Here is a 15,416-nt window from a genome sequence, read left to right as displayed (position 1 = left end):
AGTACACACAATACTATCATAGTGTACACACATAATATTCCTATAGAGTACATACAATACACATACAATGCTCCCAGAGAACACACATAATACTGCCATAGACTACACACATAATATTACCAGAGCGCAGAAGTAATACTGCCATAGAATACACACATAATACTACCATAGAACACATACACACATAATACTACCATAGACTACAAACATAATACTGCCATAGAGTACATACAATACCACAGAGCAAACATATAATACTACCATAAAGTATACACATAATACTGTAAGAGACACACATAATACTATCATAGAGTACAGACATAATACTGCCATAGAGTACACACATAATACTACAATAGAGTACACACATAAAACTGCCATAGAGTACATACAGTACCACAGAGCACATACATAATACTGCCATAGAGTATACACATAATACTGCCATAGAGACACACATAAGGTAATACTATCATAGAGTACACACATAATACTGCCATAGAGTACACACATAATACTACCATAGAGTACATACATAATACTACCGTAGAGTACACACAATACTTTCATAGAGTAAACACATACTACCATAGAGACAATTGCAAACTTAATACCGCCATAGAGTACACATACCTGAAATCCGCTGCCTCGGAGTAAAGGTACCTTCACACTAAACGATATCGCTAGCGATCCGTGACCTTGCAGCGTCCTGGCTAGCGATATTGTTTAGTTTGACACGCAGCAGCGATCAGGATCCTGCTGTGATATCGCTGGTCGTTGAACAAAATTCAGAACTTTATTTGGTCGTCAGACCGGCGTGTATCGTCGTATTTGACACCAAAAGCAACGATACCAGCGATGTTTTACACTGGTAACCAGGGTAAACATCGGGTTACTAAGCGCAGGGCCGCGCTTAGTAACCCGATGTTTACCCTGTTTACCAGTGTAAAATGTAAAAAAAACAAACAGTACATACTCACCTTCGCGTTCCCCGGCGTCCGCTTCCCACACTGACTGAGCGCCGTAAAGTGAAAGTGAAAGTACAGCACAGCGGTGACGTCACCGCTCTGCTGTTAGGGCCGGCGCTCAGTCAGTGCAGGAAGCGGACGCCGGGGGACGCGAATGTAAGTATGTACTGTTTGGTTTTTTTACATTTTACGCTGGTAACCAGGGTAAACATCGGGTTACTAAGCGCGGCCCTGCGCTTAGTAACCCGATGTTTACCCTGGTTACCCGGGGACCTCGGCATCGTTGGTCGCTGGAGAGCGGTCTGTGTGACAGCTCTCCAGCGATCAAACAGGGACGCTGCAGCGATCGGCATCGTTGTCGCTATCGCTGCAGCGTCGCTTAATGTGAAGGTACCTTAACTCTTGACTCTGCCCTGTCCTTCAAACCTCACGTCCAAGCTCTTGCCACCTCCTGTCGCCTCCAACTCAAAAATATTGCCAGAATCCGTTCCTTCCTCAGTCCACAATCTACCAAAACTCTTGTGCATGCTCTCATCATCTCCCGCCTCGATTACTGCAACACCCTCCTCTGTGGCCTCCCCGCTAACTCTCTTGCACCACTCCAGTCTGTCCTCAACTCTGCTGCCCGCCTAATCCACCTCTCTCCTCGCTACTCCCCTGCTTCTCCCCTCTGCAAATCCCTCCACTGGCTCCCAATCCCCCAACGAATCCAGTTCAAACTACTAACACTGATCTACAAAGCCATCCACAACCTGTCCCCTCCCTATATCTCTGAACTAATCTCCCACTATCTTCCCTCACGTAATCTTCGTTCATCCCAAGACCTCCTGCTCTCCTCCACACTTATTCGTTCCTCACACAATCGCCTCCAAGATTTCTCCCGAATATCCCCCATCCTCTGGAATTCCATGCCTCAACATGTCCGATTATCCACCACCCTCGGATCCTTCAGACGGAACCTGAAAACCCATCTCTTCAGGAAAGCCTACATCCTACAATAACCGAGCCGCCGTCTCACCACCGCCAGAGCCGCCGCCGCCTCACCCCTACCTTCTGTCTCTTCCCCACTATCCCATAGAATGTAAGTCCGCAAGGACAGGGTCCTCTCTCCTCTGTACCAGTCTGTCACTGTAAACCTGTTTACTGTAAATGATATCTATAACCCTGTATGTAACCCCTTTCTCATGTACAGCACCATGGAATTAATGGTGCTATATAAATAAATAATAATAATAATAATAATAATACTGACACAGAGTACACACATGATACTGACATAGAGTACACACATAATACTGCCATAGAGTACACACATACTACCATAGAGTACACCCATAACACTGGTCTAGAAAAATAAAAAAAATTCTGGCATGGACTTTAAGAACAGTTTTAGACTAATTTGAGGGTGCTGAATTAAAATCTGATCTTATAATTTCTCTATCACATCACGTTTTTGCGCTATAGGTATATAGCCAATTTTCAAGAATTCCATGATAAATATAAGTAGTGTATGAAAAGTGCCGGTTTATACGGTTCACTAAGGTAAATTTAGTTTTCATTTAGTCTCCCAATAAATGTGAGAATATCTTTGCTTTCTTTGAACATGCATAATTCCCATTTGTTATGATAACACCCTTGTTTTATGTGCTACTGGGGCAGTAGAGCTACAGCAGAGCTTTGGGTGAAAACTGAATGGCCTCAGCGACAGAGTTTGGCATCTGGCGATAAGAATGTCATCCATGATCCTCTAATGGATAGGAAGGACATTGTCTTTCCTCCCTTACACATAAAACTTGGATTGATGAAGCAGTTCGTCAAAGCTCTCAATCACAGTGGAGAATGCTTTAACTATATATGTTCAACTTTTCCTGGTCTTAGTGAAGAGAAGAAAAAGGCTGGAATATTTGATGGACCTCAAATAAGAACACTTATGAGAGACTCAAATTTTATCACATCAATGAATGAGACAGAAGAAAGAGCTTGGAATGCATTTTGTAATGTGGTGCAGAGTTTTCTAGGGAATAAGAAAGCAGACAACTATGAAGAGATTGTGGAAGAGCTACTAATGAGTCTGCAAAATCTTGGATGTAGAATGAGTATCAAGATTCACCATTTACACAGCCATTTGGACTTTTTTCCAGAGAACCTTGGGGATGTGAGCGAGGAACAAGGGGAGCGTTTTCATCAGGACATTAAAACAATGGAAGAACGGTATAGAGGCCGATGGGACTCACATATGATGGCTGACTATTGCTGGAGCTTGATGAGAGACAACCCAGAAGCTGTACATCACAGATCAGATAAGAAAAGAAAGTTCAAATAACTGCCATTTGCCATTCATCTGAGGGCCATATATATGTGTTTTTATATTTTGTAGTTTAATTCTGTAAGTATATTTGATTTGCTGTACATAGACTTTGTAATCTTTGCTATTCCTTGATTAAAAATATACAATGTAGTATCGAAAATCATGTGTTTTTATCATAAAACATTAGATAGGAGTAATTTTCATCAAAAATTTAAAATCTCGAAATCCTGATGTGATAGCCAAAAACGGAGTTCATATTTGTAATCAGCAGGCAGACAAAATTGACTTAAAATATGTTTTAAAACCTTTTGCCAGAAAAATTGCGTTGACCAGTGTAATACTACCATAGAGTACACACATAATACTACCATAGAGACAATTGCAAACATAATACCGCCATAGAGTACACATAATACTGACACAGAGTACACACATAATACTACCACAGAGTGTGCACATAATACTGCCATAAAGTACACACAATACTGCCATAGAGTACACACATAATACTGCCATAGAGATGAATACAAACATAATACCGCGATAGAGTACAATATAATACTAACAGTACACACATACTACTAAAGAGTACACATAATACTGCAATAGAGTACACAAATGAAGCAACCATAGAGTACATGCATAATACTGCCATAGAGTACACATAATACCACAGAGTACACACATAATACTGAGTAAACACACAACACTGCCACAGAGTACACATATACCACCATAGACAACACACAGTGTACCCTCATAATACTACCATAGAGTACACACAATACTATCATAGTGTACACACATAATACTAACATAGAGACAGTTACAAACATAATACCGCCATAGAGTACACATAATACTGACACAGAGTACACATATAATACTAACATAGAGTACACACCTAATATTACCACAGAGTACACACAAAATAATGCTAATAGAGTAAACACAACACTGCCATAGAGTACACACAATACTATCATAGAGTACACACAATAGTACCATAGAGACAAGTAGAAACATAATACCGCCATAGAGTACACATAATACTGACACATAGTGCACAATATACTACCGGAGTACATACATAATACCACCACACATAGAAAATACTAACATTCAGGGCCATATAGTGACCCTGATACTACACAGAATATATATACTAGAAGGTGGCCCGATTCTAAAGCATTGGGTATTCTAGAATATGTATGTATGTCTGTCGCTCTTAGCACAGCCACGTAGTATATAGCACAACCACGTAGTATATACCACAGTCACGTAGTATATAACACAGCCACGTAGTATATAGCACAGCCCACGTAATATATAGCACAGCCCATGTAATACATAGCACAGCCCATGTAATATATAGCACAGCGCATGCAGTATATAACCCAGACCATGCAGTATATAACATAGCCCACGTAGTATATAGCACAGCCCACGCAGTGCATAGGCAGCATCAATAGTAAAAAGTTGGTCCGGGATGGGGCGACACACTAGCGCTGACTGGAGGGGAGTAGGGAGGGGGCACTGACTGGAGGAGAGTAGGGAGGGGCCAATTCGTGGCCGGACTAAGCCTGTGGCTGCGACCAATCAGCGACGCAGGATTTCCGTTACAGAAGTTAGTTACAGACAGACAGACAGATAAACAGACGAAAGTACCCCTTAGACAATTATATAGATAGACAGTACACACACAAGGCGTTTACATTCCACTCTGCAGTGCGCTGTGTGGGTGGCTGTGAGTGTCCAGGATTACCCTGGTGGTCTGGGGTTGAAATCCACAAGGTTCCAAAACACAAATGCTACGATGACCATTACAAGTGGATACATGATTTATCTGATTTTTCCAGGGCAGCTGTGAACCTGTAGCTGATCACTGGCAGTTTTGCCCCGAGGTTCTCAGGCACTCGATAGATGGGCTTAGAAAGTGCCGGAGACCAGGCTGATGGATGCTGGCTTCCAGGACCTTCAGATCTACAGTACTGTGTCTTAGACTTGGAGATATGTGATCAGAGTAGTGATCGGGGTGGGACGGAGGGGTTTTCTGAAATTCCCATCAGTTAATAAACATTTTGTGATATTTATGTGCACACAAGCACCACATACATTTTCTATATTCCATTTTATGCACTTCTCAACATTGAAACTGTGACACCAAGAAGGAAAAGTGGTGGAAATCCCAGGATGGAGACGTCACTGGTCTGCAAATGGTGTAAATGGCTCCTGGAACACTCTGGAGAAATGGCCGAGTTGTTAGTGCACATGACACTGGAGCAGGACTGGTGTGATATTCCCTCGTGAAGGCCTCTTCATGGTGTTGCCCACGTGATCTCCAGACCAATCTCCAGCTATAAATGAGCTCGAGAGAAAGGCAGGACTTATTGCTGAAAAAGACAGACCTCCATTCCACCATCCATTGCTCTATTCAAGCCTCCAGTGTCTACCTGAAGACCACAGGACAACACCATGAAGAGGCCTTCAAGAGGGAACACCATACTACTTCCAGGATGTGTGGTGGCACAGTTTACGCTAGCAGGACCACTCTTCGGCAGCCGGCGTGGTCTAAACGTGCAAACATGGCTGTGGCATCCCCAGACTTGTCTCCCATCGAGCACATAGGGGACGTCATTGGCCGGTGATCACACAGGAGCTTCCAGCAGAACCTTCCTCAGACGACCATTAATAACCTCAGTGATAGCAGCCGAGGCTCATACTCCAGACTGAATGCATCGAGATGTTTAGAAAATGTTGTCCCCATTCTCATCGTCTGTAGATCAGTAACGTCTCCGTCATTACGAAATGTTTCAAGAAAATCATAAAATCTATCTAGAATTTTACCAAATATGACAAATATTACATTAAATATATTGTACCATTCTGGTCATTTGGATTGTTAGTTTGTGACTACATGAAATACATATCTGCAGCCGATGAATGTGTAATAATATCAGCGTGTTCTTCCCTTTTTTCGTCCTTACCTGTCTTGGCTGCAATCCTCTGTAAGAGATCAGGTTAGATTCCCATAAATAATAGACCATGGATGGATGCGCTCAGGTTTCCCGTACTGCTCCCGGAGAGCCGACTAACTATATAAGGAGGCTTCTGCCATTATATGAACCCATCATTACATAAGTAGTGGTGAGACATATCTGGGATGTATATCCGAGCCTCCAGGGAGCAGAGATCCTGCGAGAGGAATCAGGAATAACGTGTGCTACCTGTAATTCTAATCCGGTGACCTCACCCTCACTACACCTGCCCGTACATTGCGTTACTGCCATCCGTGATGCCCTTGGAAGATACTTTGAATACACAAGTCCCTCACTCATTTTTGACCCCCCCTTTTTGAATGCAAAAAGTTTTCAAAACTTTTCTCACTTTGGGAACTTATGAACTGGCTCCACGAATATTTGGGCTCCTCTCGAAATGATTTTTCTACACGAGCGCATGGTGATTCAACCCTGGATCATTTATTCCATAGACCTGCCTGAACGTTATGTTACCACTTGTAAAATGGTGTCACCCGACGGGTAGATTCCGATGACACAATCAGACGGCGTAATATAAAAAGACTAAAAAAGGAGGAAAGACGGTGTAAAAAGTATGGAAGATAAATGCTAAAGTCACTAAAAAAGGAGAAAAGTGGAGAAACAGAGGTCAGGCAGTAGTCTTCAGGAGACAAGTTTTTTAAGAGGGGGTATTTCACAAAAACCATTGATCACTTATCTAAAGAAGTATGATCTCTGAGACCCTGCTCCAATCACAAGAATGGGGGTCCCCAGCAGTAGTGGGCATGCATGCATGACTACAGTCATGATAGGGACCAAGCCGAGTGATGTCTGTCACCTATCATATATTTATCACCTATTATTTCTATGGCATAACCCCTGTAAAATTGCACCCTCTGATTATCTTGTACAATAGGCTGGAATCTTTTTCCATTTGCATAGTCCGGCCTCCGCAGAACCAGTTATGGTTTACAAAGCACCAGGATGGAGAATAATCAATGGAGAAGCAAGGAATCCAGTAATCTCATCCTATAGAACCCAGTCCTGCCCAGAGGGCGAGGCACTGCGCTATATACACAGAGGACTGAACCTGCTGGAGCTTTGGGTATAAGCCCAGACACTCCCAATATCCGATGTACTGCCGATTTAGTACACGATACAGTTACAGGCTTTATCTTTGGCTATCAGTCAGCCATTGTTCCCTGGAGCTGTGACAGAGCCATGTCCAGATACGCAGCCATCGTATGTCTCTTCTGTATACATTATGTATATGGGCAGTGTGGCTTGCTGAGTATACGCTGTACCCCCTGCAGCACTCACAGGCAAAGGTTGTCCCAGTGCCAGACAAAGAGTGCTTCCATGAATAGTGTTTGACTAAGAATACCCCTATAAACCTTGTCAATCTAAAAGTGCCTCAATACACAGTGACAGCCAGAGATTACTCCTGTACACAGTGACAGCCAGAGAATACCCCAGTACACAGTGACAGCCAGAGAATACCCCTGTACACAGTGACAGCCAGAGAATACCCCTGTACACAGTGACAGCCAGAGAATACCCCTGTACACAGTGACAGCCAGAGAATACCCCTGTACAGAGTGACAGCCAGAGAATACTCCTATACACAGTGACAGACAGAGAATACTCCTGTACACAGTGACAGCCAGATAATACCCCTATACACAGTGACAGCCAGAGAATACCCCTGTACACAGTGACAGCCAGAGAATACGCCTGTACACAGTGACAGCCAGAGAATACTCCTGTACAGAGTGAAAGCCAGAGAATGCCCCTATACACAGTGACAGCCAGAGAATACCCCTGTACAGAGTGACAGCCAGAGAATACCCCTATATACAGTGACAGCCAGAGAATACCCCTGTACACAGTGACAGCTAGAGAATACCCCTATACACTGTGACAGTCAGAGAATACCCCTATACACAGTGACAGCCAGAGAATACCCCTATACACAGTGACAGTCAGAGAATACCCCTATACACAGTGACAGCCAGAGAATACCTCTATACACAGTGACAGCCAGAGAATACCCCTATACACAGTGGCAGTCAGAGAATACCCCTATACACAGCGACAGTCAGAGAATACCCCTGTACACAGTGACAGCTAAGGAATACCCCTGTACACAGTGACAACCAGGGAATACCCCTGTACACAGTGACAGCCAGAGAATACTCCTGTACACAGTGACAGTCAGAGAATACCCGTATACACAGTGACAGCCAGAGAATACCCCTGTACACAGTGACAGTCAGAGAATACCCCTATACACAGCGACAGTCAGAGAAACCCCTGTACACAGTGACAGCATGAGAATACCACTGTACACAGTGACAGCCAGGGAATACCCCTGTACACAGTGACAGCTAGAGAATACCCCTATACACAGTGACAGCCAAAGAATACCCCTATACACAGTGACAGTCAGAGAATACCCCTATACACAGTGACAGCCAGAGAAGACCCCTGTACACAGTGACAGCCAAGGAATACCCCTATACACAGTGACAGCCAGAGAATATTCCTGTACACAGTGACAGTCAGAGAATACCCATATACACAGTGACAGTCAGAGAATACCCGGATACACAGTGACAGCCAGAGAATACCCCTGTACACAGTGACAGTCAGAGAATACCCCTATACACAGCGACAGTCAGAGAAACCCCTGTACACAGTGACAGCCAGAGAATACCCCTGCAGCCAGGGAATACCCCTGTACACAGTGATAGCTAGAGAATACCCCTATACACAGTGACAGCCAAAGAATACCCCTACCCCTATACACAGTGAGAGTCAGAGAATACCCCTATACACAGTGACAGCCAGAGAATACCCCTATACACAGAGACAGTCAGAGAATACCCCTATACACAATGACAGCCAGAGAATACCCCTATACACAGCGACAGTCAGAGAAACCCCTGTACACAGTGACAGCCAGAGAATACCCCTGCAGCCAGGGAATACCCCTGTACACAGTGACAGCTAGAGAATACCCCTATACACAGTGACAGCCAAAGAATACCCCTATACACAGTGACAGTCAGAGAATACCCCTATACACAGTGACAGCCAGAGAATACCCCTATACACAGTGACAGTCAGAGAATACCCCTATACACAGTGACAGCCAGAGAATACCCCTATACACAGTGACAGTCAGAGAATACCCCTATACACAGTGACAGCCAGAGAATACCCCTATACACAGTGACAGCCAGAGAATACCCCTATACACAGTGGCAGTCAGAGAATACCCCTATACACAGCGACAGTCAGAGAATACCCCTGTACACAGTGACAGCCAAGGAATACCCCTGTACACAGTGACAACCAGGGAATACCCCTGTACACAGTGACAGCCAGAGAATACTCCTGTACACAGTGACAGTCAGAGAATACCCGTATACACAGTGACAGCCAGAGAATACCCCTGTACACAGTGACAGTCAGAGAATACCCCTATACACAGCGACAGTCAGAGAAACCCCTGTACACAGTGACAGCATGAGAATACCACTGTACACAGTGACAGCCAGGGAATACCCCTGTACACAGTGACAGCTAGAGAATATCCCTATACACAGTGACAGCCAAAGAATACCCCTATACACAGTGACAGTCAGAGAATACCCCTATACACAGTGACAGCCAGAGAAGACCCCTGTACACAGTGACAGCCAAGGAATACCCCTATACACAGTGACAGCCAGAGAATATTCCTGTACACAGTGACAGTCAGAGAATACCCATATACACAGTGACAGTCAGAGAATACCCGGATACACAGTGACAGCCAGAGAATACCCCTGTACACAGTGACAGTCAGAGAATACCCCTATACACAGCGACAGTCAGAGAAACCCCTGTACACAGTGACAGCCAGAGAATACCCCTGCAGCCAGGGAATACCCCTGTACACAGTGATAGCTAGAGAATACCCCTATACACAGTGACAGCCAAAGAATACCCCTATACACAGTGAGAGTCAGAGAATACCCCTATACACAGTGACAGCCAGAGAATACCCCTATACACAGAGACAGTCAGAGAATACCCCTATACACAGTGACAGCCAGAGAATACCCCTATACACAGCGACAGTCAGAGAAACCCCTGTACACAGTGACAGCCAGAGAATACCCCTGCAGCCAGGGAATACCCCTGTACACAGTGACAGCTAGAGAATACCCCTATACACAGTGACAGCCAAAGAATACCCCTATACACAGTGACAGTCAGAGAATACCCCTATACACAGTGACAGCCAGAGAATACCCCTATACACAGTGACAGTCAGAGAATACCCCTATACACAGTGACAGCCAGAGAATAACCCTATACACAGTGACAGTCAGAGAATACCCCTATACACAGTGACAGTCAGAGAATACCCCTGTACACAGTGACAGCCAGAGAATACCCCTATACACAGTGACAGTCAGAGAATACCCCTATACACAGCGACAGTCAGAGAATACCCCTGTACACAGTGACAGCCAAGGAATACCCCTGTACACAGTGACAACCAGGGAATACCCCTGTACACAGTGACAGCCAGAGAATACTCCTGTACACAGTGACAGTCAGAGAATACCCCTATACACAGTGACAGTCAGAGAATACCCGTATACACAGTGACAGCCAGAGAATACCCCTGTACACAGTGACAGTCAGAGAATACCCCTATACACAGCGACAGTCAGAGAAACCCCTGTACACAGTGACAGCCAGAGAATACTACTGTACACAGTGACAGCCAGGGAATACCCCTGTACACAGTGACAGCTAGAGAATACCCCTATACACAGTGACAGCCAAAGAATACCCCTATACACAGTGACAGTCAGAGAATACCCCTATACACAGTGACAGCCAGAGAATACCCCTATACACAGAGACAGTCAGAGAATACCCCTATACACAGTGACAGCCAGAGAATACCCCTATACACAGCGACAGTCAGAGAAACCCCTGTACACAGTGACAGCCAGAGAAGACCCCTGTACACAGTGACAGCCAAGGAATACCCCGGAACACAGTGACAGCCAGGGAATAGCCCTGTACACAGTGACAGCCAGAGAATATTCCTGTACACAGTGACAGTCAGAGAATACCCATATACACAGTGACAGTCAGAGAATACCCAGATACACAGTGACAGCCAGAGAATACCCCTGTACACAGTGACAGTCAGAGAATACCCCTATACACAGCGACAGTCAGAGAAACCCCTGTACACAGTGACAGCCAGAGAATACCCCTGCAGCCAGGGAATACCCCTGTACACAGTGACAGCTAGAGAATACCCCTATACACAGTGACAGCCAAAGAATACCCCTATACACAGTGACAGTCAGAGAATACCCCTATACACAGTGACAGCCAGAGAATACCCCTATACACAGAGACAGTCAGAGAATACCCCTATACACAGTGACAGCCAGAGAATACCCCTATACACAGCGACAGTCAGAGAAACCCCTGTACACAGTGACAGCCAGAGAATACCCCTGCAGCCAGGGAATACCCCTGTACACAGTGACAGCTAGAGAATACCCCTATACACAGTGACAGCCAAAGAATACCCCTATACACAGTGACAGTCAGAGAATACCCCTATACACAGTGACAGCCAGAAAATACCCCTATACACAGTGACAGTCAGAGAATACCCCTATACACAGTGACAGTCAGAGAATACCCCTATACACAGTGACAGTCAGAGAATACCCGTATACACAGTGACAGTCAGAGAATACCCCTATACACAGTGACAGCCAGAGAATACCCCTATACACAGTGACAGTCAGAGAATACCCCTATACACAGTGACAGTCAGAGAATACCCCTATACACAGTGACAGTCAGAGAATACCCCTATACACAGTGACAGTCAGAGAATACCCCTATACACAGTGACAGCCAGAGAATACCCCTGTATACAGTGACAGCCAGGGAATGCCCCTATACACAGTGACAGTCAGAGAATACCCCTATACACAGCGACAGTCAGAGAATACCCCTGTACACAGTGACAGCCAAGGAATACCCCTGTACACAGTGACAACCAGGGAATACCCCTGTACACAGTGACAGCCAGAGAATACTCCTGTACACAGTGACAGTCAGAGAATACCCCTATACACAGTGACAGTCAGAGAATACCCGTATACACAGTGACAGCCAGAGAATACCCCTGTACACAGTGACAGTCAGAGAATACCCCTATACACAGCGACAGTCAGAGAAACCCCTGTACACAGTGACAGCCAGAGAATACCACTGTACACAGTGACAGCCAGGGAATACCCCTGTACACAGTGACAGCTAGAGAATACCCCTATACACAGTGACAGCCAAAGAATACCCCTATACACAGTGACAGTCAGAGAATACCCCTATACACAGTGACAGCCAGAGAAGACCCCTGTACACAGTGACAGCCAAGGAATACCCCGGAACACAGTGACAGCCAGGGAATACCCCTGTACACAGTGACAGCCAGAGAATATTCCTGTACACAGTGACAGTCAGAGAATACCCATATACACAGTGACAGTCAGAGAATACCCAGATACACAGTGACAGCCAGAGAATACCCCTGTACACAGTGACAGTCAGAGAATACCCCTATACACAGCGACAGTCAGAGAAACCCCTGTACACAGTGACAGCCAGAGAATACCCCTGCAGCCAGGGAATACCCCTGTACACAGTGACAGCTAGAGAATACCCCTATACACAGTGACAGCCAAAGAATACCCCTATACACAGTGACAGTCAGAGAATACCCCTATACACAGTGACAGCCAGAGAATACCCCTATACACAGAGACAGTCAGAGAATACCCCTATACACAGTGACAGTCAGAGAATACCCCTATACACAGCGACAGTCAGAGAATACCCCTGTACACAGTGACAGCCAAGGAATAACCCTGTACACAGTGACAACCAGGGAATACCCCTGTACACAGTGACAGCCAAAGAATACCCCTATACACAGTGACAGTCAGAGAATACCCCTATACACAGTGACAGCCAGAGAATACCCCTGTATACAGTGACAGCCAGGGAATGCCCCTATACACAGTGACAGTCAGAGAATACCCCTATACACAGCGACAGTCAGAGAATACCCCTGTACACAGTGACAGCCAAGGAATACCCCTGTACACAGTGACAACCAGGGAATACCCCTGTACACAGTGACAGCCAGAGAATACTCCTGTACACAGTGACAGTCAGAGAATACCCCTATACACAGTGACAGTCAGAGAATACCCGTATACACAGTGACAGCCAGAGAATACCCCTGTACACAGTGACAGTCAGAGAATACCCCTATACACAGCGACAGTCAGAGAAACCCCTGTACACAGTGACAGCCAGAGAATACCACTGTACACAGTGACAGCCAGGGAATACCCCTGTACACAGTGACAGCTAGAGAATACCCCTATACACAGTGACAGCCAAAGAATACCCCTATACACAGTGACAGTCAGAGAATACCCCTATACACAGTGACAGCCAGAGAAGACCCCTGTACACAGTGACAGCCAAGGAATACCCCGGAACACAGTGACAGCCAGGGAATACCCCTGTACACAGTGACAGCCAGAGAATATTCCTGTACACAGTGACAGTCAGAGAATACCCATATACACAGTGACAGTCAGAGAATACCCAGATACACAGTGACAGCCAGAGAATACCCCTGTACACAGTGACAGTCAGAGAATACCCCTATACACAGCGACAGTCAGAGAAACCCCTGTACACACTGACAGCCAGAGAATACCCCTGCAGCCAGGGAATACCCCTGTACACAGTGACAGCTAGAGAATACCCCTATACACAGTGACAGCCAAAGAATACCCCTATACACAGTGACAGTCAGAGAATACCCCTATACACAGTGACAGCCAGAGAATACCCCTATACACAGAGACAGTCAGAGAATACCCCTATACACAGTGACAGCCAGAGAATACCCCTATACACAGCGACAGTCAGAGAAACCCCTGTACACAGTGACAGCCAGAGAATACCCCTGCAGCCAGGGAATACCCCTGTACACAGTGACAGCTAGAGAATACCCCTATACACAGTGACAGCCAAAGAATACCCCTATACACAGTGACAGTCAGAGAATACCCCTATACACAGTGACAGCCAGAGAATACCCCTATACACAGTGACAGTCAGAGAATACCCCTATACACAGTGACAGTCAGAGAATACCCCTATACACAGTGACAGTCAGAGAATACCCGTATACACAGTGACAGTCAGAGAATACCCCTATACACAGTGACAGCCAGAGAATACCCCTATACACAGTGACAGTCAGAGAATACCCCTATACACAGTGACAGCCAGAGAATACCCCTATACACAGTGACAGCCAGAGAATACCCCTATACACAGTGGCAGTCAGAGAATACCCCTATACACAGCGACAGTCAGAGAATACCCCTGTACACAGTGACAGCCAAGGAATACCCCTGTACACAGTGACAACCAGGGAATACCCCTGTACACAGTGACAGCCAGAGAATACTCCTGTACACAGTGACAGTCAGAGAATACCCCTGTGCACATGTCGGATTTTCCTAAATCTGACTTGGTCAAATAGTTTAAAGGGAACCTGTCACCTGAATTTGGCGGGACCAGTTTTGGGTCATATGGGCGGGGTTTTGGGGTGTTTGATTCACCCTTTCCTTACCCGCTGGCTGCATGCTGGCTGCAATATTGGATTGAAGTTCATTCTCTGTCCTCCGGAGTACACGCCAGCGCAAGGCAATATTGGTCCCGCCAAATTCAGGTGACAGGTTCCCTTTAACCGAATCCACACTCTCTTTTATTCTGCATTGTAACCACTTCTGTGGCTGTAATTACAGAGCACTCCAGTGGGTTTAGTATGTCTATATATGCACATCCTGGGGGACACATACTGGCCCTCGTATATGACCCCCCTCACTGCCTCACAGTACCCCATAAAGGGGGACAGCCAGAGAGTACCCATTTATACTGTTCCAGACAGACTGCCCCCTCAGTGTCAGGGAGAGTGACCTCATAAACAAATTCAGC

Source organism: Ranitomeya variabilis, chromosome 1 (assembly GCF_051348905.1).
Source record: "Ranitomeya variabilis isolate aRanVar5 chromosome 1, aRanVar5.hap1, whole genome shotgun sequence".
Lineage (NCBI taxonomy): Eukaryota > Metazoa > Chordata > Amphibia > Anura > Dendrobatidae > Ranitomeya > Ranitomeya variabilis.
This window is presented reverse-complemented; position numbering follows the sequence as displayed.